This window comes from Ahaetulla prasina, chromosome 1, assembly GCF_028640845.1.
Source record: "Ahaetulla prasina isolate Xishuangbanna chromosome 1, ASM2864084v1, whole genome shotgun sequence".
Lineage (NCBI taxonomy): Eukaryota > Metazoa > Chordata > Lepidosauria > Squamata > Colubridae > Ahaetulla > Ahaetulla prasina.
In genome coordinates, this window is record NC_080539.1 from 113,365,176 (window position 1) to 113,391,678 (window position 26,503).

Here is a 26,503-nt window from a genome sequence, read left to right on the forward strand (position 1 = left end):
AGCTGTCCTACTAGAGTGGTATCTATTTAATTACTTGCATTTTTACACACTTTCAAACTTATTTTACTTTTATTTATTTATTTATTTTGTCACACAGTATATATGAGCGTAAGCATGAAGTAACTATACATATATAAGTATATATATGAGTATGTAATAAATAAATTAATTGAATATAAAGAAAGGAAACAATAGGACAGGAACAGTAGGCACTCTTGTGCTCTTATGCACGCCCCTTATAGACCTCTTAGGAATGGGGTGAGGTCAATAGTCAACAGTTTTTGGTTGAAGATTTTGGGATTTTGGGAAGAGACCACAGAGTCAGGTAGTGTATTCCAGGCATTAACAACTCTGTTACTGAAGTCATATTTTCTGCAATCAAAATTGGAACAACTTACCTACATCTACACACTCAATAACTTACCTACATCTACACACTCAATCTACATTATGTATCCACAAATTTATGTGAAACAATTAGGCTAATTAGCAAACAGCTTACATCATATATTCATTAGCACAAATTCTTGCTCAAGTCTGTCATTAAGCATAAGATCAAATCAACAATGTAAGCATTTAGCTAGCACAACACCCCGAATAATTGTTCAAGGGTTCAATTTCCTACCCACCCTTTTTATTTATTACTGCACTAGTTGCAATAATATAGTTGGCCTGAGCCCTCAAGCAATTATACTGGCATAATTATTGATGAATTTTAATTGGGTATTCTTATATTTTTAAATTTTAAATCTAAATTTTAATAATTCAGCCTTTTAAAATTTGCTCTTTTTAACTGTTGTTTTAAATTGTATATATTCTGTTCTTATTCCGGCTGTACACCGCCCTGAGTCCTTCGGGAGAAGGGCGGTATAAAAATCTAATAAACCAACCATAAACCATATATGGGAGGAAGAGACCTTCCCTCAGCAAAATGTACAATTTTCTTTCCATTTTCTCAGACAGAACCACCTGATGAAAAGGGTCAGTACCAGTCGTATCATTAAATTCTTAAATTAGACACTTTTAAATCCAAACTGTATACTACTTTTTTTACTGCTTCAGACTGGATTTTTTAAAAAAAAGATACTTCTGTTTTGTGGATCGAATTGTAAACTTTTCAATAGGCCCTGAAATTTCAAAACATGCTTCCATGATTGTTAGACAATTAATATCTGAGAAATCAATTAATTCTAGATCCTGAATACTGTATTTCTTTCTAAAGATGTTCTCTTCCTTTGGAACATATCAAAAATAGAATTTGTTCTGGGATTTAATGCTTCCCATTCTATATACTTAAAGAGGGGTTCCATTTTCATTAATTATTTTACACAGACTAATGAGAATTTTTTTTAATGACAGATAGCTCCTGGAATATATTTGGCTAAATTGTGGCGACGTTATGATGATGGTAACTTTAACCTATCGTTGGACTTTTTAAATTTTTTTAATTCTCCCCTTCAAGCTCATTTGGAGAGGCCAAAGTGCATAATACCTTTGAAATATCAGCAACTTTTAGGATCTAGATATACTAAACTTGCATCTTCATTTCTTACTTTGAAAGTTACTAGACATAACTAGAGATGATAAGCAATAACTCTTTGATTCAAAATCATGTGAGAAATTAATGTGCTGTAACTCAACTCTGTTAACAAATTAACAGAATTGGAAGGGACCTTGTAAATCATCTAGTCCAGCTCCCTCACCCACCCAAGCAGGAGACCCTACACCTTTTCTGACAGATGGAAGTTCAGTCTCTTCTTGAAAGCTTCCAGTGATGAAGCTCCCACAACTTCTGAAAGTAAGCTGTTCTATTGGTTAATTGTTCTCACTGTCAGAAAATGTCTCCTTATTTCTAGGTTGAATCTCTCCTTGATCAGTTTCCATCCATTATTCCTTGTCTGGCCTTCAAGTGCTTTGAAAAACAGGTTGACCCCCTCCTCTCTTTGGCAGCCCCTCAAATATTGGAACACTGCTATCATGTCTTCCAGGTCCTTCTCTTCACTATACGAGCCATGTCCAGTTCCTACAACCGTTCCTCATATGTTCTAGCCTCCAGTCCCACAATCATCTTTGTTGCTCTATAAATTTAAAAACAGTAAGTAAGATTCTATTGGAATGTTAAACTGTAGATTCATACTATAAATTAGTTATTTCAAATGGTTTCTTTAAAGATTTCTGAGAGATTGCATTTTATATGTATCACAGTTTTTATTTTGTATCTCAAGAATCTGTAAGCCTAATGGCTTTTATAGTAGTTAAAAAGGAAAAAAAATCCCATAGGCTTCCACTGAATATCTTGGTTTAGATATATTAACTGCCTCTCTTAAATGATAAATTTGCTTTTCTCTTGAGAGAAGCTGGAGCCTTCATCAATCATTTGATTATTCCCAGTGGGTCATGCTTTCCTAAATACTTTACAATTATGCTTTCAGAAATCTTATATGTTAATTAAAGTTATTTTACCACCTGCCCTGTTCTGCCTATCAGAGTTCTCTGATGCCATGCATATTAAAATTCACTTCAGTTCAAAAGGGCAAGCAAAGCAAAAAGATTAGAAAGCAGGGCTTATATTTAACCTCAATTTCCACTAATGTAAAAAAAATCAGAAGCTGTAGCATCAACATGTAATAAGAATTTTTTTAAAGTAGATACGGATTAGTTGTAATATAGTGAAAGTAGCAGATATTTTACAACCTTCAGGATGACAGAACATCGAAAAGTTGATAATCTGATTATATTTATTTATCTCTTCTTTAAACCTGCTCTGGCATTTTAACTGCAGCATTACAAAAATTACTGTGAAATACACCTTGATATTTTCATCAAAGAATTAAATTCTTCTTGAAGGAAAATTAAAAAGAAATTAGAAGTCTAGTCTAATTAAGACTTAAACAAATACATGGTAGGTAGGTAAAAATAAGCACTCTGGAGTTAATAAAAACACAGTGTGTTCTATGTGTATGACTGATCCTTTAAATTTATATATAATATAATATAAATAAAGCTTTATATTTATGTATTAATTACAAGATTTATATGGCCACCTCATAAAATGACTCTAAATGGCTCATAACTATTCATAAAAACATAGCTAAAAACTAAAGTACCCTTCCTCCTAGGCACCAGATCAATCACCCCACAATTCAACCTTCATTCTAACTCAATGCTTGGAGAACAGCCAGATCTTCACAGCTTTCCAGAAGGCTAAAAGCGTAGGGAACTTTTGAATCAGGGATCCCCAAAGCCTGGAATGGAAAGTGACTTCATCTTAACAATGGTTCTCATCAGCCAAAAAGCATTCCATATTCCCATTCAATATTGGTCTGTACTTTATGAATCATACTTCATATAGGTGGCCATGCAATATGGGGCAAAGACATACACACATCTAATGGTACCCCCTGAAAATGCTTGACTGGTCACATGAACTTCTTTTAATCCATAAATTTTATTTATTTTATTTATTTATTATTTTAACTTTTATCGTGCAGATATTGTCCAAAGTCCTCAGCATGCCCTTGTAAGGGGTCCTCCCGTGCTCCCTGAAAAAGGAGGGAGTGGGTCACCCTAAACAAGGCGGCTGGGCGATTATCTGCCAATGCAATAAGAGTGGCAAAATACTCCCGTTTTGCCGTTCTTATAGCCACTAGGTAAGTCTGAATGTGTGACCTTACTAGTGTTTGGTCCGATTCAGAACGACTGGCCCTCCAATCACTCTCTAGGCATCTTTTCCGGCGCTTCATCTCTCTCAGCTCCTCAGAATACCAAGGAGCTAATCGAGATTGGCGCCCAGTCAGAGGCCGCAAAGGCACGACGTGATCCAAAGCCCCAGCCGCCGCCCTTTCCCAGGTGGCCACCAGTTCTTCAGACGAGCCGTGAGCTAGATCTTCAGGAAATGGCCCAAGCTACATCAGGAACCTTTCCGGGTCCATCAGGTGCCTGGGACGGAACCAACGAGTCGGTCCCATCTCCCTGAGGTGGGGGTTGGTGGTTCGAAAGTCAAGTCGAAGGAGTGAATGATTTGACCATGACAGGGGTTCAATAACAAGCTCCCCTAAATCAGGTCCAGAGTGTTTCCCCCGATGTGAGTGGGACCCTTAACTAACTGGGTCAGGTCCAAGGCCGTCATGGAAGCCAAGAACTCCCAAGCTGCCGTTGATGACTCACCGACCAACGGCAGGTTGAAATCCCCCATAACCATAAGTCTGGTTTATAAGGATTATCCCCCCCCCCAAATTGCAAAGTCTTATTACTTTTTAAGATACCGTATTTGCTATTTCACACCAGCATTTATTCTGTCTTGCCAGAATTCTAATAAGAATACACAAAAAACCTCTGTAACTAAACAGGAAGGAAAGAAGGAAGGAAGGAAGGAAGGAAGGAAGGAAGGAAGGAAGGAAGGAAGGAAGGAAGGAAGGACCGACCGACCCTAGCATGTCACAAAACTTTTAATTCTCTACATGAACATGTAGTCCTCAAACTTTCCTTTAGTGGCCATTTGAAATAAAACAGCACTAAAAAAAACCCTGATATACAATCATTTTCCACACTTATGACTATTGTAGCATCGCTTTGTGTAATGTATTACTGTAAGTTTTGGCGGGAGTTTTAGGCGGGAAGTATCTCGCTTCTGATTGGATGCAGCCTCTGGCTGAAGTGTATATAAGGAGAGGTTTTTCTCCAGAGTTTTGCTGGGTCACACTATATTAAAGAGCTGTTGTCACTAACCTGGTCTCCTGCCTCGTCAATACCCAAACGTAACATTGGCGACGAAGGTGGGATTTTGAGGCAGAGCACCAGAACAGAGCTGAACTCACTACGAGAATCAAACCCAGCAAGGTGATAGCGAATGCAGCGATGACCGGCTACACGCCACCCACTCCGTTTGACCCTACCCAGGAGACATGGGGAATATATATGACCCATTTCGAAAGTTTCCTGGAGGCAAACGAGCTACAGGGAGTCTCCGACAACCGCAAACGGGCTTACTTCATAAGCCACTGTGGGTCCGCAGTCATCGCCGTCGCAGAAGCCCTAGCGGAGCCAACACCGCTACACTCCGTATCGTGGCAGACCCTTCAGACCCTCCTGAAGAATCACTACGCACCAGCCCCGTCCAAATACGTTCGACGGTACGAGTTTGGGGAGCGCAGGCAACAAGAAGGCGAGTCTATCAGCGACTACATGGCAGCCCTGAGACAAGCCTCCAAGCATTGCGAGTACCGCGATCTGGACGAAGAGCTGCTGGAACAACTTATACGGGGGGTCAGAGACATCCGTTTGAGGAGACGGTTGCTAGCCAAGAGCAACCTGACATTGGCAAACGCCTGGACGAAGCCAGAGCCCATGAGATGTCCAACCATGCAGCAGACACCTTACAAAGCGACTCACGCCGATGGCGGGCGCAAAGCGAGCACAGTCCACCACGAAGAAACCTATCGTGAGTCAACCAGCGAAGAGGAGGAAGAAGTCCACTACACGGAAAATCGACAAGGAAGACCGGAGGAATGCGGAAGTTGCGGGGGGCGACATCAGCGCCAAAGATGTAAGTTCAGGGACGCCATTTGCCGGCGGTGTGAAAGGAAGGGGCACCTGGCTCAAGTCTGCCGAGCACCCCAACCTTCCCACCGAAAATTCAAATCGGCCAATCAGAGCGGCTCTGAGTCAGAGATGCAAACCCCACATTCCCGCCGAAATTTCAAACCAGCCAATCAGAGCGCGAGATCGGCGAGGCGACCCGCGATTGGCCAGGAAAGAAAGAGCGAAGTCAAACCGAATGACTGTTACCATAGACCACGCAGCTACCCGCATCGAAGAAAAGATCTTCACAAACCCGACAATTGAAGGCGTACCGTGCCGACTGGAAGTAGACACAGGATCAGCTATTACAATCATGTCCTGGGACACTTTTGTGAAAGCCTTGCCGCACATCGCAAAGCGCAAGCTACAGAAACAACGGCTCCGGGTGCAGGATTACCAGGGCAACCGCATCCCTGTTCGAGGACAACGACCGTCGAGGTCAAGTACGGGACATACGAAAAGACCCTGCCCATCACGTTAGTCGAGGAACCTTGCCAAGCTTGCTGGGGCTAGACTGGTTCAGGCGTTGGGAATGGGGTGACTGGCGCCCACCGGAGCGGATGCAACCTGCAAAACGCCCTAATGGAGGAATTCGCAGACGTATTCGAGGACCGTTTAGGCAAGTACAAGGGGACCCCTATCTCCTTCAATTTAGACCCCCAAATAGCCCCCATTAGGTTAAAGGCAAGGAGGGTTCCTTTTGCACTCAAACCTAAAATCGACAAAGAGTTAGATAAATTAGTCAGCCAGGGAATACTAGTGCCAGTTGACCATGCCAAATGGGAGACGCCAATCGTCACCCCTATAAAACCAGACGGGTCCATAAGAATTTGCGCTGATTACAAGGCTACCTTGAACAAAGCATTGCAAAAGAGCGCCTACCCAGTTCCAGTAGTGCAACACTTATTGCACTCACTAGGCACGGACAAGTTTTCGCCAAATTAGACTTGGCACAAGCGTACCAACAGCTACCCGTGGATGCTAGCACAGCTGAAGCCCAGACCATTGTAACGCACCGGGTGCCTTTAAGTGCACCCGTTACAGTTCGGGTGAGTGTGGCCCCGGGCTATTCCAAAATTTGATGGGCGGCTCCTACAAGGGTTACCGGAGTCGTACCCTATTTCGATGATGTGTTGTTATCAGGGGAAGATTTAAGAGAACTGGGGAAGCGGTTAAGGAAAGTTTTGGCAAATTTTAGGGCGGCAGGATTAAAAGTCAAAGCAAGCAAGTGTCAGATAGGGGTTGAATCTGTTGAATTTTTGGGCTATAGAATAGACAAAAAAGGTATTCACCTCACTGAGAGCAAAGTCAAGGCGATAAAGAGAGCCCCCGCACCCAAAAACAAGACAGAACTCCAGGCTTTCCTGGGTCTGGTAAACTTTACGCCGTGTTTTTAAAAGACAAGGCAACCGTTGCTGAACCGCTGCATAAGTTGCTTGGAAAAAACACTGCTTGGTCGTGGGGGAAGTCAGAGAATAGGGCATTTGAGGCAGTAAAAAGTTTGCTATCAAGCGATAGCCTGTTAATACAATACAACAACAGACTGCCGTTAGTATTGGTTTGTGATGCGTCCCCCTATGGAGTAGGAGCTGTACTTAGCCACAGACTCCCAAACGGCACTGAAGCCCCTATAGCGTTCTATTCACGAACGATGTCCCCGGCTGAGAGGAATTACAGCCAGCTAGATAGGGAGGCTCTCGCAATAGTGTCAGGGGTGAAAAAATTTCACGAATCGTTTGGGGAGAGACTTTGAAATTATCACTGACCACAGACCGCTATTGGGATTACTGGCTGGCGACCGCCCAACGCCAGTGGCACTATCACCCCGGCTGACCAGATGGACTATTTTTCTGGCCGCCTACTCTTACAAACTGCAGCATCGACCTGGAAAAGAGCTGGGGCATGCGGACGCATTGAGCAGATGCCCATTGCCCGGGGAAATCGAGGACCCTACTCCGGGCACCCCCGTTCTACTAATTGACTCTTGGGACTCTGGCCCAGTCACATCGCAGGAAGTGGCTCGGCCTCCTACCGGGACATTGTTTTAAGAACTGTAATCGGTTGGGTTCAAGGGATGGCCCGCTGCGCGGGCGACGTTTTAGAGAGTTTGTAAAGAAAAGAGGGAATTGTCTGTGCAAGGGGTGCCTGCTCTGGGGGATAGGGTGGTAGTTCCAGAGAAGCTGAGAAAAAGTCCTGGAACTACTGCATGAGGGTCACCCAGGAATTGTAAGGATGAAGGGCTAGCCAGGAGCTATGTCTGGTGGCCCCTAATGGACAGGAAATCAGTGACAGGGTTGGCCGATGCCAGGTATGTCAGGAATCAGACCACTACCACCTCGGCCCCAGTGTTGGAGTGGGAGAAACCCCAAGGCCCTTGGTCCCGCATACACATTGATTTTGCCGGCCCTTCCACGGCCAAACATTTCTAATTGTGGTGGATGCATTCTCCAAATGGCTGGAGATCATCTAATGAAATCCACAACCGCTGGAGCTGTCATTGCAGCACTAAAACACCTTTTCGCCACGCACGGGCTACCGGACACCCTCGTGTCCGATAACGCCCACAGTTCACGCAGCATTATTTGAAGGGTACCTGGCTGAAGAGGGCATCCGACATGCCCTCTCAGCGCCGTTCCACCCTGCGTCGAACGGCCTTGCTGAACGTTTTGTTCGGAGTGCGAAAGAAGCGCTATCACGAAGCGGCCCCGGCGATTGGCAGGCACACATCGACGCATTCCTAACCGTCAACACAGGACCCCTGTGTGGCCACCGCCGCAGCCCAGCCGAGCTATTAATGGGGCGGAAGCTACGGTGCCCACTAGACCGGCTACACCCGAACTACGTACAGGACGGGTTCAAAACAAAACCAGATAGAATCCGGGAATTAAACATAGGAGACTCAGTGTGGGCACATAATTACAGCGACGGCCCAAGCTGGAAGAGGGGGATAGTCATAGACAAAACGGGCCCCAAATCTTACCTAGTGGAAATAGACGATGGCAGAGTTTGAGGCGCCACATAGATCAATTAAGAAACAGATTGAGCGATAAGGCAGAATTAGGCGAGACCAGCCCTGACTATGATTTAATTAACCCCACAGCTGACTGGAGCCGAGAACAAACAGAAAGCGTAGAACCAAACAGAGACTTATCTGAGTCAGGCGAAGTCCAGCGACACCCTCCGGTCCCTCTAGAGGACAGCAGGTCCGAGCCGGCAATAATCCAGGGCCGGATGGCGGGAGGAGGAGCTCAGAGGAACGAAAAGCCCCTCCGGCAAGCTCGACTCAACTCCAGAAAGTGAATTGCGCAGGTCCGGGAGAGTCAGGAGACGCCCCACGTACCTGCGGGACTACGTAGAGAAGTAATATGTAAATATTGGCAAAGTGCCTTCTGGGAGGGAAGGAGTGTAATGTATTACTGTAAGTTTTGGCGGGAGTTTTAGGCGGGAAGTATCTCGCTTCTGATTGGATGCAGCCTCTGGCTGAAGTGTATATAAGGAGAGGTTTTTCTCCAGAGTTTTGCTGGGTCACACTATATTAAAGAGCTGTTGTCACTAACCTGGTCTCCTGCCTCGTCAATACCCAAACGTAACACTTTGCATTGTCCCGGAGTCCTGTGATCACTTTTTGAAACCTTCTGACAAGCAAAGTTAACAAGGGAAGTCAGATTCACTGAAATGTGTGAATAACTGCAGTGATTTACTTAACAGCCATGACAAGAAAGGTCATAAAATGGAGCAAGTACTTCACTTAATACCTTTCTTGCTTGCAACAGAAATGTTGGACTCAATTGCGGTTGTAAGTCGAAGACTACCTTCAATCAGCAGTAGGAGAAAAGAGAACAGCTTATGTTTAGTTGCTCTAAGGCTCCTGATTCCATAGCCACATTTGGCAAACCATCTGGGAGATCAGATTGCATTAACAGTGCCGTTATTGCAGAAAGACTATTTTAAAAAACACACACAGTGTAGTCATGTTAATACCATTCCAGACACCAACAAAGTGATGTAAAGTAGTACATTGTTTTTTATGAACCATCTGCCATTTTCTGAACTACCCGGTCTCAAATGCACTCTAGGTCATTATGGTGGAGAGTCTGCTTATGTAGTTATTGTCATGAGGAAAACAGGTGGAGCTGAGGCAAATTCATGTCGGGGCAAAGTTACATAGAGCTGAAAGATAATAGACAGCCGGCACACAATAAGTAGACACGGATTACTGGGTGTGCTTAGTCAACTTTGAATAAAGTGTTTTTCTCTTACAAAAGACAAAACGTTTATGCTGAAACAGTTTAAATACTAGATACAAAAATGTATGGGATAAAAACTAGTCCTCCATTTCTCAGTTCTAAATATATTGGGCATTTATAAATGGAAAATATTTACCAAATGATAAGGTTACCAGCGAGCTTGCAAGATAAACAGTTGCAAACAGGCATTGAATGCAAGCAGTTATCTGTTTCTCTCTCTCTCTCTCTCTCTCTTTTGCATAAATATTCTATGAAAATGCCATTTAGGCAACATTTAAGTAAGGACTAAAAGATCAAAGGAAGCTAAACGGCTTTCATTATTGCTTACTGGGGTGTCCCCCTCTCAAGCACACAACCTCACACATTATTCAAAGCCTTGTATTTTCCCTTTGCTGGTTTTCCTGCTGTGGCTAAAGTGCTCTCCAATTCACTCCATGATGTTTGCACAACACTTTAATATAGAAAATAGAGCCTAGTAAGTAGTCAAATGGGAGCCTAAATTATATGACGAGAATAGCTTGAAGACCACCATGGGCCTTCACTATAACAGTCACATCAATAGCTGGACCTCAAATCATTCTCAATGCATACTCTTCCTTTCAGCTGGTTTTTAAACCTCTTTCTTTCCAGGGCCAACCCCATCTCTACCAGATTGAAACATCTGCCTCAAACAGAAAATTCTGGTGGGTGGGGAAGGTGACAAAACATCAGAAGACAAGGCTATATGGGCCACTTAGCCTGCTCCATAGCCTTTAGCTAGCTACGTAGGTTGAAGAAAGATTCAAGTTTCACCTGCCACCTACAGAATCTAAGAATGGAATCCTCTGGATCGGAAGTGTTCTTATCTAAGACAAGGACTGTTTTGTTGGTATGCAAATATTCACATTTATCAAAAAGCACCTTAGCCATTGAGTTAAGCTGGCAATTATTAGAAATGAGGGCACTGAAACTCTCAGCTGGATGTAAGAATTTCAGGAAGAGGTTTCAAAGGATGCAAATCCAAGTGTGGAGAAATCTTTTTGGAACTGTTTTGGAATCCATTACATGTAGTCCTCGACCACAATTGAGCCCAAAATTTCTGTCGTTCAGTGAAACGTTTGTTAAGTGAGTTTTTGCCCATTTTACGACCATTCTTGCCACAGTTGTTAAGTGAATCACCACAGTTGAGAGGTTAGTAACACGGTTGTTAAGTGAATCTGGCTTCCCCATTGATTTTGCTGATCAAAAGGTTGCAAAAAGTGACCACATGATCTTGAGACACAACAACGGTCATAACTATGAGTCAATTGCCAAGCATCTGAATTTTGGTCACATGATCACAGGGATGCTACAAAGGTCATCAGTGTGAAAAATGATCATAAGTCACTTTTTTCATTGCCGCTGTAACTTTGAACAGTCATTAAATGAACTGCTGTAAGTTGAGGACTATTTGTATAAAGGTAAGGGGGGTTTGCCTATGATTTGCCTCAGAGATCAACATTCATTTCCCAAGAACATTCTGTTACCTCAAGTTTCTGAACAGCATGTTGTCAGATTGCAAATCAGCCCCATTGGGCGGACCAAACCAAGAAATCAACTCCACAGGAAGGCTAAAACTTTTATTGAGATTGGTTATAAGAGAATCTTGCAAGTCAGATTCTGTTCCACTTCCTCCCCTTCAGTGAACTGGGAGGGGGGTGTCTAATCCATTTATGAACACTGTGGTGGACTTAGGTTTTTCCCCATGTGGCTTAGGCATGCATGTCTATACAGTATGGTTATGAATGGGAGGGTTTCTTGAAAAATAAGTTAACTTCAAAAAAGATCCTAAATTCTAAAAAAATACAGAAATACAAAAGATTTCATGTTTAACAATGTAATGATGACATTATTATAATCTCAGTGAAAACATTGTAAATTTATAAAGTCCAGGTAGGTATAAGCAGTGGTGAAATTCAATTTTTTTTTTACTACTGGTTCAGTGGCTTGGTGGGCATGGTGTGGCTTGGTGGGCATGGCTTGGTGGGTGTGGCAGGGGAAGGATATGGCAAAATCTCCATTCCCACCCCACTCTGGGATCACTCAGAGATGATATTTGCTGGTTCTCCTAACTACTCAAAATTTCCGCTACCAGTTCTCCAGAAGCTGCTGGATTTCACCCCTGGGTATAAGTATGTATGAATACCCTTGTGTATAAAAGCAAAAGACATTTTTCTTTGGGGAGCAAAGAAGAGAAATGGTTAGGAAGAAAGCCAAAGTGATTATACATGGTTTAAAGCAGAGGTCTCCAACCTTGCCAACTTTAGTTTCCAAGGTTGGAGACTCCTGGTTTAAAGAGATAGAAACCAAATCAAAAGACTCTAAGAGGATGTTTCATTGGTAGGATCTGTGATAAAGACCTGGTACAGGTAAGAAGAAAGCAACCTTCTTCAACCTCCCATATAAGTTTGACTAGAATTCCTATCATTCTCAATTGGATTGGCCATTGAAAAGTACCAGATTAAGAAAGTTGGGAGAAATTGTATACTGACCTAAAAACTTGAGAGTCAAAGAGTAAATTCCCAATAGCATTTGGAGGAAATCTTGATGTTTCTTTGTATGTAAACGTTTTCTAAAATAGACATACAAAGTAAATACTTATGCTTCAATATTGTTTTGTATAATAGCACCAACTAATTTTAACATTTTAATTTTTATATAGTGTTTTATGTTTTGATGTTTTATTGTACACTGTCCAGAATCCCTCATACATACATACATACATCTGTGGCTGGTCTACAGGCTGATGGTTTCCTACATCTATTATGGCCATGCACCCATTTAAATTAAGAAAGGAGAAAATGAGCAAGGCAAAAGAGAAACAAAAAAATGCCCAAGAGGCTTATTTGAAAAAGTAGCATCTGCAGTCACAGATGCTGCCATGAAAAAAGCCCAACACCAACTAAGATGATGAGAGGACACAGGGAAGGGCTCATTAGAGCTTATCTTTTAATGAATAAGGAGATATATTGAACATTATAAAAAGTAAGGTGTTTGTTTAAAACTAATAACAAGCCTTTGAATTAGTGGGAAATGTTGCTGATTAGGAAAAAATGGGTAGTATAAAAATGAGCGTTTTTTTTGTAATCATAGAGTGAGAGATAATTTTGTAATTGTACTTGTATTTGCAGCAAAGGAAATTGGCAACTCACTTTCTCTGCTGTATTTGTCAGTGTTAGTTTTTATGTTCTCTGCAAAACTTTAATAACATGTCTGTCTAAAAAGAATTAGGAGCAAAATGTCTGAAATCCTAGGCTGCTCCAGTAATTGGCATGGGACATTGCTGTTTCTGCCTTCTCTTCTTTTAAAGAAATCCTCACTTTATTTGCAGAGATACTCATAAGTGGGCACATCAGCATAAAAAAAAATGATATTTCCAGGGAAGAAAGCATTTACATTTCCACAATATCCTTAACTAATGATTCATGGGGAATATTGAAGAAAATAAATCATTGCCAAAACTAGCTTCCCTTAGTGCGGGAGGGTGCCCAGAGCTCCCATAAGCCTACAGGATGCTAAGGGTGGGCTTCAAAAATTTTAGAAAGGGGTTCTCTGCCAGGTTGCTGGGTGGGCATGACCCTGGTGAGTGTGGCCTAGTTGGCTTCCTGCACCACAATGGGGGTGGTGTTTTTGCCCTCCCTGGGCTCTGGAGTCTTTCCTAGAGCCTCTGGGAGGATGAAAACAGTCTCCCCAGGCTCCGGAGGCCATCTGGAGGCCAGAAATGGGCTTCCTGAACTTCCAGTAGACTTGTTTTCACCCTCCCCGAGCCTCTGCACGTGCCCTGCACTTACCTGCATCCAAAACTGGCTGTGTGGAGAAGGGCAGGGTGAGGTGGATGAGGCCAGCCAGGAGTGGGATTTGGGGGTTCTCCAAACTGCACAGAATCTTAGCTAGAGGTTCTCCCAAATCCCTGTGAACCCCCAGCAGCCTACCCCTGCAGGGTGCTCAAATTGAACCAAATATGCCCAGAAATGATCTAATGGCTCTGACCCTTCATCAGTTTTTGGAAAACCAAGTTCATCAGAGTTAAGAAATCTTTCACTCTTCAAATATTCAGATCAAAGTTCAGGGTCAAAGTCAAAACTCTAAAAATTCTGATTAGGTAACTCAAACAAATCCGATATTGGCTACAGCACATTGAAAGGAACTGGATTTTCTTGGGCACAAAAGAATAGCCATGCTTTCAGCCTCAAGTTTTATCAATGAAGTGACCAGATTCCAGGCTCTGTTCCCCTGTTGCCTAGGAAAGGGGCACTTGCTGAGGATTTAATCGTGGAGCGCATAGTGCATAAAGAAAGAAGCTGAATTTCTTCCCAGCACAACGCAACTGAGCAGCACATCAAAGCAAACAAAGCCATGGCATTGCCCCAAACTCATCCCTGTTTGTTTTCCTTCATTCAACTGGGAAGAAAGATCAGTGCAGCTCTTCCATACCCACTCCTGGACAGTTGGCAGGCATTGTGTAGGAAAGAGGTGCTCCATCCAGGTAGCAGCTAAAAATGAAGAACTGGAGGAAAGAATTTCTCTGATCTATTGTCCACGCTGCTTGGAATCTAGCATCTTCACGCTTGTGAAGAAGAATGGATAATGAGGTGAAGAGGTGACTCTTCCTTAAATCAAATAGTTAGAAAATAGCACATGCTAACAGTCCAAGACTCTGCTTCTTAAATTTTTTCTTCTTGGCTTTAATAACCAAGAAATCTTTCTGATAAGGTGTTTATTAAAATGGTACAATTTAGCGCTAAGAAAGAGCTGCACAATTATTTCATATTTCTTTTCCACAAAGTGAGTACCAAACCATAAGTTTTTTTCCCTTTGGAATTACTGCTTATAGTTTGACTTTACATTATTTCAGCAATTTAGATTCAAGGCTTGTTCATAATCTGCACTAACAGTATTTCCAAGCACCTCTGTAGCAAAAAGAACTGATATATGCCTTCAGAAATCAATATTAGAACCTTAAATTTATCCATTTGGGAGGAAGCCCCAAATAATTTAATGGCATTTACTCCATTCTCAGTAATCAAGTACTTGATTGCGGAGCATGTCAGAAATAAGCAACCTGTGTCTCTCTCAGTCCCATTAGTTCTAGCCAACATAGTGAGGGGCAAAAGTGAGTTGCTGGTCATTATCTATGAAATTAGTTGCATCACACGATATCTCATCAGGATGGCAATATCGAAGTGTTTTCCTCTTAAAATCCACACAAATATATAAGACATAAAGAAGAGGTATTTGTAGCTCAGTGTTGAACTGTGGAGTTTTTGGTGCTGAGCACAATCATTTGCTTTCAGAAGTATCATTCCCCAACTAACTAACATCATCAATTCCTGGGAAGTAGGAAAGTTTAAACTAAACTGTAATATCAGCTACATTTTCAGGAGCCCATAAGAACATAAGAAAATTCTGTTGCAACAGGTCATCTTAGTGAACATTTTTATCTTACAGTGGCAAACCAATACCTGCAGGCAAGAGATGGACACTATTGCTATCAGACAGATGTCCTCCTGACTGGTAATTGAGAAGACAATGCCCGCAATATTCAAATAATATTGGAGTCTTCAAGAAAGGTAGCCCTTCATAGATCTCTCATCGGCATCCTTCCAACTCAAAAGATTGTTATCATGCTCTGGAAAGAGGTCCTAAAACAGCATCTAGTTGACTAAAAAGGCCAATTTGAGAGTGGCAATCCCTTCCACACTGAGGGCAGATACATTCTGTCCTCTGCTCAGCCCCCAGATTTCACTGGTTCCAGGACTGCCTCTTTGCCTCAGCCTGCCAAACAAGTGTCTCTTCAAATTGGAGAAGGCCGTGCTGCGTTTTTAGCCTCCAAGCTGAACCATCAGAGGTCAAGGTTTCCCAGTCATTAATGTACATTCCCAAGGCCTTTAGATACCTCGTGCAGATATCCTTATATTGCAGCTGCGGTCTCCCTCTGAGGCGCTTTCCCTACACTAATTCTCCATACAGGAGATCTTTTGGATCTGTAGCCTTATGAATTTGTCAGTTCCCTTTTTTAAAGGTATCAGATTTACAGTACTAGGCATTACCATTATTTTTGTGAACAATGTGGATTGTGTGGAATAATGGGAATTCCACACACTAACTACACGTTGTGTGAAAAAGTATTTCCTTTTGTCTGTTTTAAGTCTTTTTTCAATCAGTTTCATTGGATAATCCTTGGTTCTAGTGTTTTAAAGAGGGAGGAAAAATATTTCCCTGTTTAATTTCTCCATGCCATGACTGATTTTATATACTTTGATCATACACACCCTTCACTTTTTTTCCCAAGCTAATGTGTCCCAAAGGTTGTAGCCTTTGACTATAGAGAAGGTGTTTGACCCCACTAATGATTTTGGTTGGCCATATCAGTTATTACATCATTCTTCAAGTGTGGGTACCAGAACTTTACACCCCACTCTAGATGCAGATTCTACATGCAGATGTGCCATAGATATGTATAAAGACATTACAATACTGCCATGTTTATTTTCAGTCCCTTTCCTAATGATCCCTTGATCAAATTTGCCTTTTTCACACCTGCCACACAAGCCTCTCATGCCCTATCAGATTGTATGTGAAGTTGAAATCATTTGACACTTATTTAAAGGGAATTGCATCAGCCTTTTGGTTGACCCTTCACCCAGTTTAAAGAGATTCTGGAACTCTTCACAATCACTTTTGGTTTTTAGACTCTGAATAATTTAGTAGCATTCACAGACTTGGCTGGTTCATTGTCTGCCTCCAAGTCAAAGTCATTTGCGGGAAAATGTGGAAGCACTGATCAGTTCTTGAGATTCTCAAATTCTATTTCTTATTAGTTCAGTCAGAAAAAAATGTCTGTTAATTTCTACTCTTTGCTTTTTTTTTAAAACCTCCCAGCAATCCATTAAAGCAGAGGTGTCAAACTGGTGGCGCATGGGCCGGATGCATAACATGTGGGCCACACTCACCGTGGCTCCGCAAAGGCAAAAAAATTACGCTACGTCACACGATGCGATGGAGTTTGACACCCGTGCGTTAAAGGATAGGTCCTCTTATCTCATGGCCACCAAGTTTATTCAAGAGCCTTTCATGAAGAACTTTGTCAAAAGCTTTTTGAAACTCCAAAACTGCATTGTTGATGGAATCACTTTATCCATGTGCCTGTTAAGACTCTAAAAAACTTTAAAAGGTTGGTGCACCAGGATTTACCTTAGTGGAATCCATGTCTAATGCAGAAGAGTAATGGTGATAGCCTTGTAGCTAAAAACACCTTCATCTATTGCCATTGCTCCTTATATTGGAGGCCAACAACTGCAGTTGCTCTGTCTGCCCTCTGCTCTCTTAAGTGTACCATTGCTTGCCCAAATCAACTGGAAGTGTCCAAACTGACTGATTGACCAAAGGCGAGTAAGATACAAACAGAAAGTATCAACTACATGTTCTCACAATTGCAAGAAATATGCCCATATATCAGTGGTAAAATCTGAACCGGTCTACTATCGGTTCGGTGGCTGTGCATGCGCTCCAAACATACACTGTGCGAATGCATGCGCAATGCACATCACTCACCAAATGTGAGGTGTGCGCGCGCAGTGCGCGCCAAAAGAAAGCATGGGAAGGAAAGTAAGTAGAACAGCATGTGTGGGGAGTGATCAGCTGTGGCGTGTGATCGTCAGAGCCTTTTTAAAAACTTTTTTAAAAGCATTTTTTATTACCTATTCAGTCAAATAGGTTGTAAAAAAATGCTTTTAAAAGTAAAAAAAAAAGCTCTGACGATTGTGCGATCGTTGTGATCATCAGAGCCTTTTTTTTAACCTTTTAAAAGCATTTTTTACAACCTATTCCTACCATTCGGGCGGGAAAAGTGAGCGAGCCAAAAAGAAGCGGCAAGTGAGCAAGCAGGCAAGCGGGTGACCGGGCAATTGGGTGGGCATGGGCGGGGGGGGGCAGGGATTTTTGCTACCGGTTCTCCGAACCACCCACCATTTATCTCTTTTTTGGAGGGAAAGCAAGTAAAATGTTCCATCAGGTCCAGTCCAATCCGGAAAAGAGTCTGTCCAGTTTCAAAAGTAGGGGTGCAAGTAGCCACAAAAAAAATCCTACTCTTGTGGTGTTTCCATTACACTGCTGAGTGTCAGTAACTGAAAGGAAACAAAGTTAGCTATTTTGCTGTGATGTTTAATTCACTCACCTATTTAAAAGTGTAGGTTGATAGCTGTAATTTGTTTCTTAAGCTGCTTTCAATTACTTAGGCATGTAGGGCAGTGTGAACCAAATTACCCCTTGGTATTCTGAAAACCAATATAAGGCTTATTTAATGTATTTCAGAGCTAACTGCGACCCTGCAACAACCTTACAATTTTGCATTCCACAACTCACAATTCACCCTAAGTGACTCATTAGTTTTCATGAGTAAATTACATGTGATTAACATTCTGTGAATTTTGTTTATGGACGGGCTGAAGAAGTGGCTTGTGGCAATTGGATACTTCTTTCCTGGTTTCCCCCAATATGCTATGCCCATGGCACCATGCCAAACCTCTACTCCCCTACACAGATCTGCATTTTTCAGAGAAATATGGTTGCTGTGGATGCATTATTAAAGCACTTGTGTCACCATGGAACTGCCTAGCATATAAGGTTACAGCTCAGTGGATAGGTTAATACTTATATTATAGTGTTTTATTAGGTAGAATGCTTAACATTTATGCTTAGCCCCTAAAGCAGATATGGGCATTTTAAAGCCCTGGTCCACATCCAGCCCTTTGGTGTCCCTGTCCAATCTGTATGAGGTCAAGTGGAAATAAGAAATCAAATGCAAATAAACGCACCTTAGGTGGCAGGAGAAGAAGCTGAGTTAACTCCTTCAGTCAACTGGTAACCATTGCAAGTCAAGGAGAGACCTACACCTGTGCAGCTCTTGTCCCAGTGTGAGGAGTTCATGTGATGGGTTAGGTTACATTGGTTCAGTCCTCCACAACAGTCTCCATTTCTCATTGTGGCCCCTTGAGAAAATGAATTGCCCACCTCTGTCCTAAAGCGAGAATTGGTGCCTTATGCCCTATAGCAGGGGTGAAATCTACTCACCTTCCTTTCCAGCTTGGAAGTGCACACGCCGTGTGCACATGCTCACTTCACTCGTGTGTGCACATCACATGCACACGCAGACCTTCTGTGCATGTGCAGACGGTAAAAAACACATTACTTCCTGGTTAAAACTAGGAAGCAATGATGCCCCAGGAGGGTGGGTGGAGCTTTGCTCCGCCATCGCTACCAGATCGCCGAACTACCGGCCACAATCACTATTGGACCATGCGATCCAGTCCAATCCAGGAGCATTTCACCCCTGCCCTACAGATGTTTTGAAATACAAACTTCTGGGGTTTCTGGCCACTGGCCAATTGACAATTGTGGCTATGAGAGTCCAAAACATCTGGAAAGATCAGGTAGTCTGTTTCAGCAGAATACTTAAGAGAAGTTCAATTCATCCCGTTCCCGTTGAAAGGTATTATGTGATACCACTTCCATCGTATAGGAAGTGTATACATTTTAAAATTTACACTGGAATTTGTATCCTTATAATAACAAGCAAAATTCCAAGACCTTTCCTGCTTTTTTCTCCTTCCTGTTCTAGCACCTTCCACTCCTACTCCCAGATGGAATCAGGAATTAACCATGCAAGGCTCTGTAGCTAGAAAAGTCAATTGCTGGAATTCAGGAGCTGGCAGGGAAGAAACAGATCAGGTTCTGTTTCTTTAGGGGCAATTTGAGTAGATAGATATCTTGACTTGGATTTACTGGTACACAACCTGAGACCCCAGCTGAAGGTTGATGTGGCAGAAATGCATGGGTATTATCATATTAACTGTTGATTCATTTAATTTAAATTAAGAAAATTCAATTAAAGTTAATTTAATTAAATTAACAAATATAACATATGTTAGGGAGACTGTGAGTTCTAGTCCTGATTTAGCCACAAAGTCTGCTTGGGCCAGTCACACTCTCTTAGCCCTAGGAAGCAAGTAATGAAAAACCAATTTTGAAATCCTGCCAAGAAAATCTCAGAGACTTGTCCAGACAGATGCCAGAAGTCAATAGTGACTTGAAGATACCAAAAAAATAATTAAATCAAGTTAATTTATGCCTAGGTTATAGTTACTCATTGGAGTAAGGCAATGATGGGCTTCAAATAATTTAAGAACTGGTTGTCTGCCCTAATGACCAGCTGGGTGGGCATGGCCATTGTGGGCGTGGCAAGGGGTGTGACAGGCAGCACTCGGCCTCCTGCACCCCTCTGGGAGCAAAAACGGGCTGCGGAGGGACTTCTGGAGGGGGACGGTTGAGAAGGGGAAGGGCCAGCCAGCAATTTAACAACCCGAAGTGGGGCAAGCTAGTTGAATCCCGCCACTGGAGTAAGGTACCCAAATATATCACCTAAGTCAAAAGAGAGCTGCAAGTTTCTGGTTTAAATCCTTCTTGAATTAGGGAATTTATACATGAACAGAATTGCCTTCTGCTCCAGTGGTGGGTTTCAAAAATTTTTACTACCGGTTCTGTGGGTGTGGCATGGCTTGGTGGGCGTGGCAGGGGAAGGATACTGTAAAAACTCCATTCCCTCCCCACTCCGGGGGAAGGATACTGCAAAATCCATCAAAATCCATTTCCTCTCTATCAGCTGGGACTTGGGAGGCAGAGAAACGATGGGGGCGGGGCCAGTCAGAATTTTTACTACCAGTTCTCTGAACTACTCAAAATTTCCGCTACCGGTTCTCCAGAACTGGTCAGAACCTGCTGAAACCCACCTCTCTTCTGCTCACTCCAGGGATAAGTGCTAGAAAAGTGCTTGGCATATACTGCAAAGCTGACCACATCTGATCTTGGATGGGAAGCCAGCAGGAACTCCTGAAGGCACAGGTTAACTGTAGAAATCAACAAACAAAATCCCAGTAGAAAACAATCTCCATATTGTTAAGAAAGCTACTTGGACCCAAAACTGAGCTCAAGGGAATCTTTACATGTAACTAAAACAACTCTTGAGAATCAGAATTAGAATCAACTGGAATGGGTCACTTCTCACCAGAGGAATATCAGCTCTTCTACTGCAGGCAAGAAAACATACAGAAAAATATAACAGCCATCATTATTAACAAAAGGCTGTCCAAATTAGTGCTTAGATACAATCCTGCTTCCATATACAGGTAGTCCTTGACTTATGACAATTGGGATCAGAATTTCCATGGCTAAGCAAGGCAGTTGTTAAGTGAAATACACTGAATTTCACCACCTTTTTTCCACAATTAAGTAAATCACTGCAGTTGTTAGGTGAATCATGTGGCCATTAAGCGAATCCCACTTCCCTCATTGAATTTACTTGTCAGAAGCCAGCTTGGGAAGGTCACCAATGGCAATTACATTACACCAAGATACTGCAACCATCACAAATATATGCTGATTGCTAAGCACCTGAATTTTGATCATATGATCATGGGAACACTGTGATGGTTATAAGTGTGAGGATCAGTTGTGGGTCACTTTTTTCAATGCCATTGTAACTTTGAATAGTCACTAAATGAATATTTGGTATTTAAGGACTACCTGAAATGGAGGTATCTCAGTTGGACTTCAGCACAGCCAATTAATATAATAGCGATCTAAAGATAGGCCCCAAACACAGACAAAGAAGAAGTATAAGCTGAACAATTCTACAGTAATTGTCAACACCTTGGCACAATGTCAAAAAAGATACCATACTAATTACAGGAAACTAGAATGAGAAATTTGGAGGTAAAAGAAGAGCAGAATCAGTGGGAAAAATTGGCCTTGGTGTGTATAATACAGTTGCCTCAAAAAAATCCAGCCATTTATTTTTATTAAATTTATATGCTGTCCATCTAACAAATCAAGGTGACTTTGAACAGCTTTTATGATTCAAATGATGACTCTGTATATGGCCATCATCTCATGATCAACACCAAAATCAAAATGACAATATACTCAGCATGCAAAATGACGAAACTCTATCCAAACAACAAAACCAAGACCTAGTGGTAACTGTAGCTCAGATTGCAAAGTCCTTCATGCAAAATCAGCTTTGCTGGCTGAGGAACTCTGGGAGTTGAAGTTCACAAGTCTTAAAGTGACCAAGATTGGAGACAAATAAACAAATAAAACTACCAGAGCAACAAGGTGTTATCTCGACAATATTTCACATGATTATGTGGTGAAATTAAATAATAAATTTAATGGATTAGATTTGATAGATAGACTGACTGAAACATCCTGCGCTGAAAATACATGACATCATTAAAGATAAAGCAAGCAAACAAACAAAAACCCTGAAATACAAGATAAAAAGGGCAAAATGGCTGCATTTTAACACATTAAAAATAGCTGAAGAAAGCCAGAAAGGTGTGAGATGTGGAAAGACTCTGATAATTGATCAAACTAGTATTAAGTTCAAGCAATGCCAACTGAACACAAATGGATGGAGTAGTAGCTGAAGCAATAACAGACGTCACCTTTCTAGGCTCAAAGGAATGATGATAGCCATGAAGTAAATTTTCTCCTTGCTTGGGAGAAAGTCGACAATATGACAGATCTAAACGAAATATTGCAGTACAGAAACACCACACAACATTTGTAGGTCTTGTCGACGCCATCATTTTTCCAGTTGAAACATATCTGTAAAAGACCACCGGAAAGGCTGAATAAAGCGAAAGGGATGTCTTTGAACTGTGGGCTAAACAATGGATCTCAAGAAGAACAAATAATTCTCTATTAGATGAAGTAAAACCAGACTCTTCCCTAGAAGTACCAAGGCAAAACTTAAATATTTTGGACCAATAATGCAAAGGCCAAAGAGTCGTTGGAGAAACCTTGAGACTTGGAAAAATGGAAGGCAATCGAAAAACAGGCTGGTGAAAGACAAGAATCTGATGACAGAAGCAGGAGCTTACAAAATTCAAAGAAGACAACAATCTTGGTGGAAAGATGTCCATCAGTTCATGATGGGGCAGCAGCAGCTGAAGGACTGAAGACCAGCATCAACCTGAAGACAGGTAGTCGTTGACTTACAACAGTTCCTTTAGTGACTATTCAAAGTTACGACAGCACTGAAAAAGGTGTCTAATGACCATTTTTCACACTTATGACCATGGCAGCATTGTCATGGTCACGTGATCAAAATTCAGACACTTGGCAACTGATTCATATTTATGATGGTTGCAGTGTCCTGGGATCAAGTGATCACCTTTTGCAACCTTCTGACAAGCAAAATCAATGGGGAAACCAGATTCACTTAACAGCCATGTTACTAATTTAATAACTGCAGTGATTCATTTAACAACTGTGGCAAGAAAGGTCATAAAATAGGACCAAACTCACTTAACAAATGTCTTGCTTAGCAACATAAATTTTGGGCTGAATCTTGGCTGCAAGTCGAGAACTCCCTGTTTTTAAACAGTACCAAAATCTGTATCTTGCCACTGTTTGAAGGTTGTTGGCTTTGCATGTCTTTTCAGACTCAAAGATAGTTTTGTTTGTGGATAAACTTATCTAACCTAACATATTATATTTTGCTTTCCTTTAATCATGTAACATGGCAATAGGCTCACAAAAGCAAACGGTTGTTTTATAAATCTCTTCATGTTGATTAATTAGTAATTTTCAATTGAGAAGAAAAGTTCATTCAACCCTCCCTCAAAAAAATTGAAACTATATGACCCCCTAGTCAATCTGATTCCAGAATAAAGCAAAACATCACATGCCACAGAGAACAAAACATCTAATCAACTGCTACTTGCATTTCTAGCCAGATCTATCTTAAGTTAACTTCATTGTTAGGAATACATCTGATCATTTTTCTGATGTATCTAATGAATGCCCTGTCTTGCTGGGAGTGGGAGGGAATGGTATATCCATTGCCCAAAAGTATGACTCTTTCAGGAAACTTTCCCCTAAAGATCCCTGCATTATGCCCATCTTAAATTCACCTTTGCATCTAGCAGGCTTTCCCATCCTTGCCATTTAGACTATAAAATAGAATAGAAGAAATATCAGCTTTCCTGAAGAGGTTAAACACTCTTTTTTGAGAGCTGGAGCAGTGTCTATGTAAAGATAGAATGGGAGCAAATAAAAGGATTTTAAAAAAAACAAAAAAACTACCCAGTACCACAAAGGACAGAAATGACAAAGGGAATGGGAGTCTTTTTGCTTTACAGAAGGAAAATGGATAGCAAAGTGTTACTTAACAAAACAGAGCATTTTGGTTGGTTAAAGTTTTGAGCAGCAACCCAACCCAACCCCCATCACCCTACCCCAGTGTATTTGTGTGTGTGTGTGTGTGTGTGTGTGTGTGTGTGTGTGTGTGTTGGTGTGAGCCTGCACATATCTGCCCATTGGAATGCAGATCACAGTTCCAAACCCATTGTTCTGCCCCCCCAAAGAGAGGGGAAAAACTCATTCACGAAAGCTGCAGCAGATGGCTGCATGGCAGACAGGGAGCGGCATGAAGTAGGGCCACCAGCTGTCAGCAACCACATGGGCAGCATTCAGTCACAGCTGCACTTGTACTGTTCCTTTCAATCTCCCCACATTCCTGACAGAGCCACTTAGCAGGGGATCCCCCTCGCATTTAATGGACAACTTTTAGAGATGGACCATTTGGTTAAGCCATTCCGCGAAGCCCACCTCCATGTTTCATAGAAAGGAAGAGCTGGCGTGCCTGTGGGTGGGAATATTAATCCCAGAGGCAATATAATTGCTCAATATTTCTCCCCATCCAGCTTGTCTAGACTGAATCTTTACATGACGTGTGGGATAAGGAGCCTCTGCAACTCAAAGAGAAGGTCCTGCGTGCTTTCTCTGAAGTGTCAGCAACATGGGTCATATGTGAACATGGCACTATTAAGTCCTGTGGAGTCGTTTACAAAGGCAGGGGGTTCACGGGGCCTCCGAGTGAAATGCAACAGATTTAGAGGAACTGCAAAGGTATACAATAGATCTGTGACAGACTGGGGAAACTCTCAATAATTTGATCGTTCTGCTCTTCTGTTTCAACATATAACCATCTGTCCCAAGACTCTTCTATCCACACTGTTTTAAAGCTGAGGTCCCCAACCTTGGCAACTTGAAGCCTGGTGGACTTCAACTCCCAGAATTCCCCAGCCAGCTTTGCTACTATTCTGTATTCCAGTATTCTGGGAGTTGAAGTCCTCCAGGCTTCAAGTTGCCAAGGTTGGGGATCCCTGTTTTAAAGAATGGAATATCCACCTGTTGGCGTAGGTGTTGGCATCTTTCCTGAGTGGTGGAAGCTACTGTGTGACTTTGTGCTGTGGTATCAGTGCAAAAAGATAGGATAAAACTTAAAACAGCTGGAATTTGTTCATAATTTATTCTTGCAATGTGTAGGGCTAAACAAAACTGGCCATTCAACTTTATAAGCTAATATGTAAAAAAAAAAAAGTACCCTCAATTTTTTTAAAAAAAAATGAAACAATACATTACCTTTTAATCCAAACAAGAAGTTCCCTGGAGTTGGGGAAGTCTTAAATAATTGCCCCAATGTCAGCAATCCTGAAATCTTGCAAGATACTGTGTGACGTTTTATGAGTTCTAGTAATCTCTTTCAGCCTTTAAATACATATTTTAAGGTACTTCTGAAGTGCCATGGGTGCAAATTAAGGAAGCTGTGTTGCCTTAATGATCCTGCAATATATTTGTCTTATTTTATATCACATATGTTGATGGGCATGTTTGGGTAGCAATTACCTGGGGAAAGACTAATAAAAGAGCTGAAAGAATTAGGCCAACTGCTAGAGACACAAATGAACACATTATAGTTTTAAAAGGACAATAACAAGTTCAAAGCCACTAACATTTATTAAAGCAAGAAATAATTTTATAACACTTAGTCTAACCAGTATAATTCTTATTGTACAATCAGTATTAGGTAGTAGTACACTTACTGTTGCCTAATATTTCCTGGACCATAGCCTACTTCTTTTGAGGGTTAACTATCTGAGAAAGAAGTATTTGAGCAGCTGTTTTGGGTGGTGAGGAGGGAAAAGAGAAGAGAAGTGAATATATCTTATATATAGTGACTATTAACAAAACAGTTGTTAAGGCATGACCAAAGCACTCTTTATTTGCTCATGAGCAAGTGCCACTGTTCCAGATTCTAAAAGTTTTCTACCACAGAAAAGATAAAGACTTAAGGCTTAATTTATTGATCAAAAATTGAGTTGTAATGATGAAATAAGCCAATTTCTTCTCTAGTGTTAATCTTTTTCTGTCTGTTTTTTAGTTTTTGTTCTTTCTCTCACCATTTTGTGTGTCTGGTTTATTGTGTTTATGTGTGTGTGTCTTTTCTTTAAAGTATATTGATTTTTTATATAATTGTAAAATGGTTACATAGCCATTTAGCTTTCATACATTACTACAAAGTAATGAGCAACCCTGTTCAATCATAGGTTAATTGTTTTTATTTAAAGTGACAAAAACAATCTTGATTTGATCAGCTGGTCAACATCAGTATGATTATCATTATGCAACTGTTAGAAATGTTAACTGTCTGAATGACTTTCTAGCTCAGCTGTTTGATGTTAAAAGCTTATGCAGTAATAAATGTGCTAGTGTCACAGATCCTTAATTGGTTTTGCTATATGGCTGTCTGT

At 41.5% G+C, this 26,503-nt stretch overlaps 1 protein-coding gene across 1 annotated transcript in view; it reads right to left on the bottom strand.

The window, feature by feature from the left end:
- The window catches only part of SLC35F1 (solute carrier family 35 member F1), a 244,521-nt gene that overhangs the window by 186,408 nt on the left and 31,610 nt on the right, over positions 1-26,503 (bottom strand). The gene's annotated exons all lie outside the window — the stretch shown is intronic.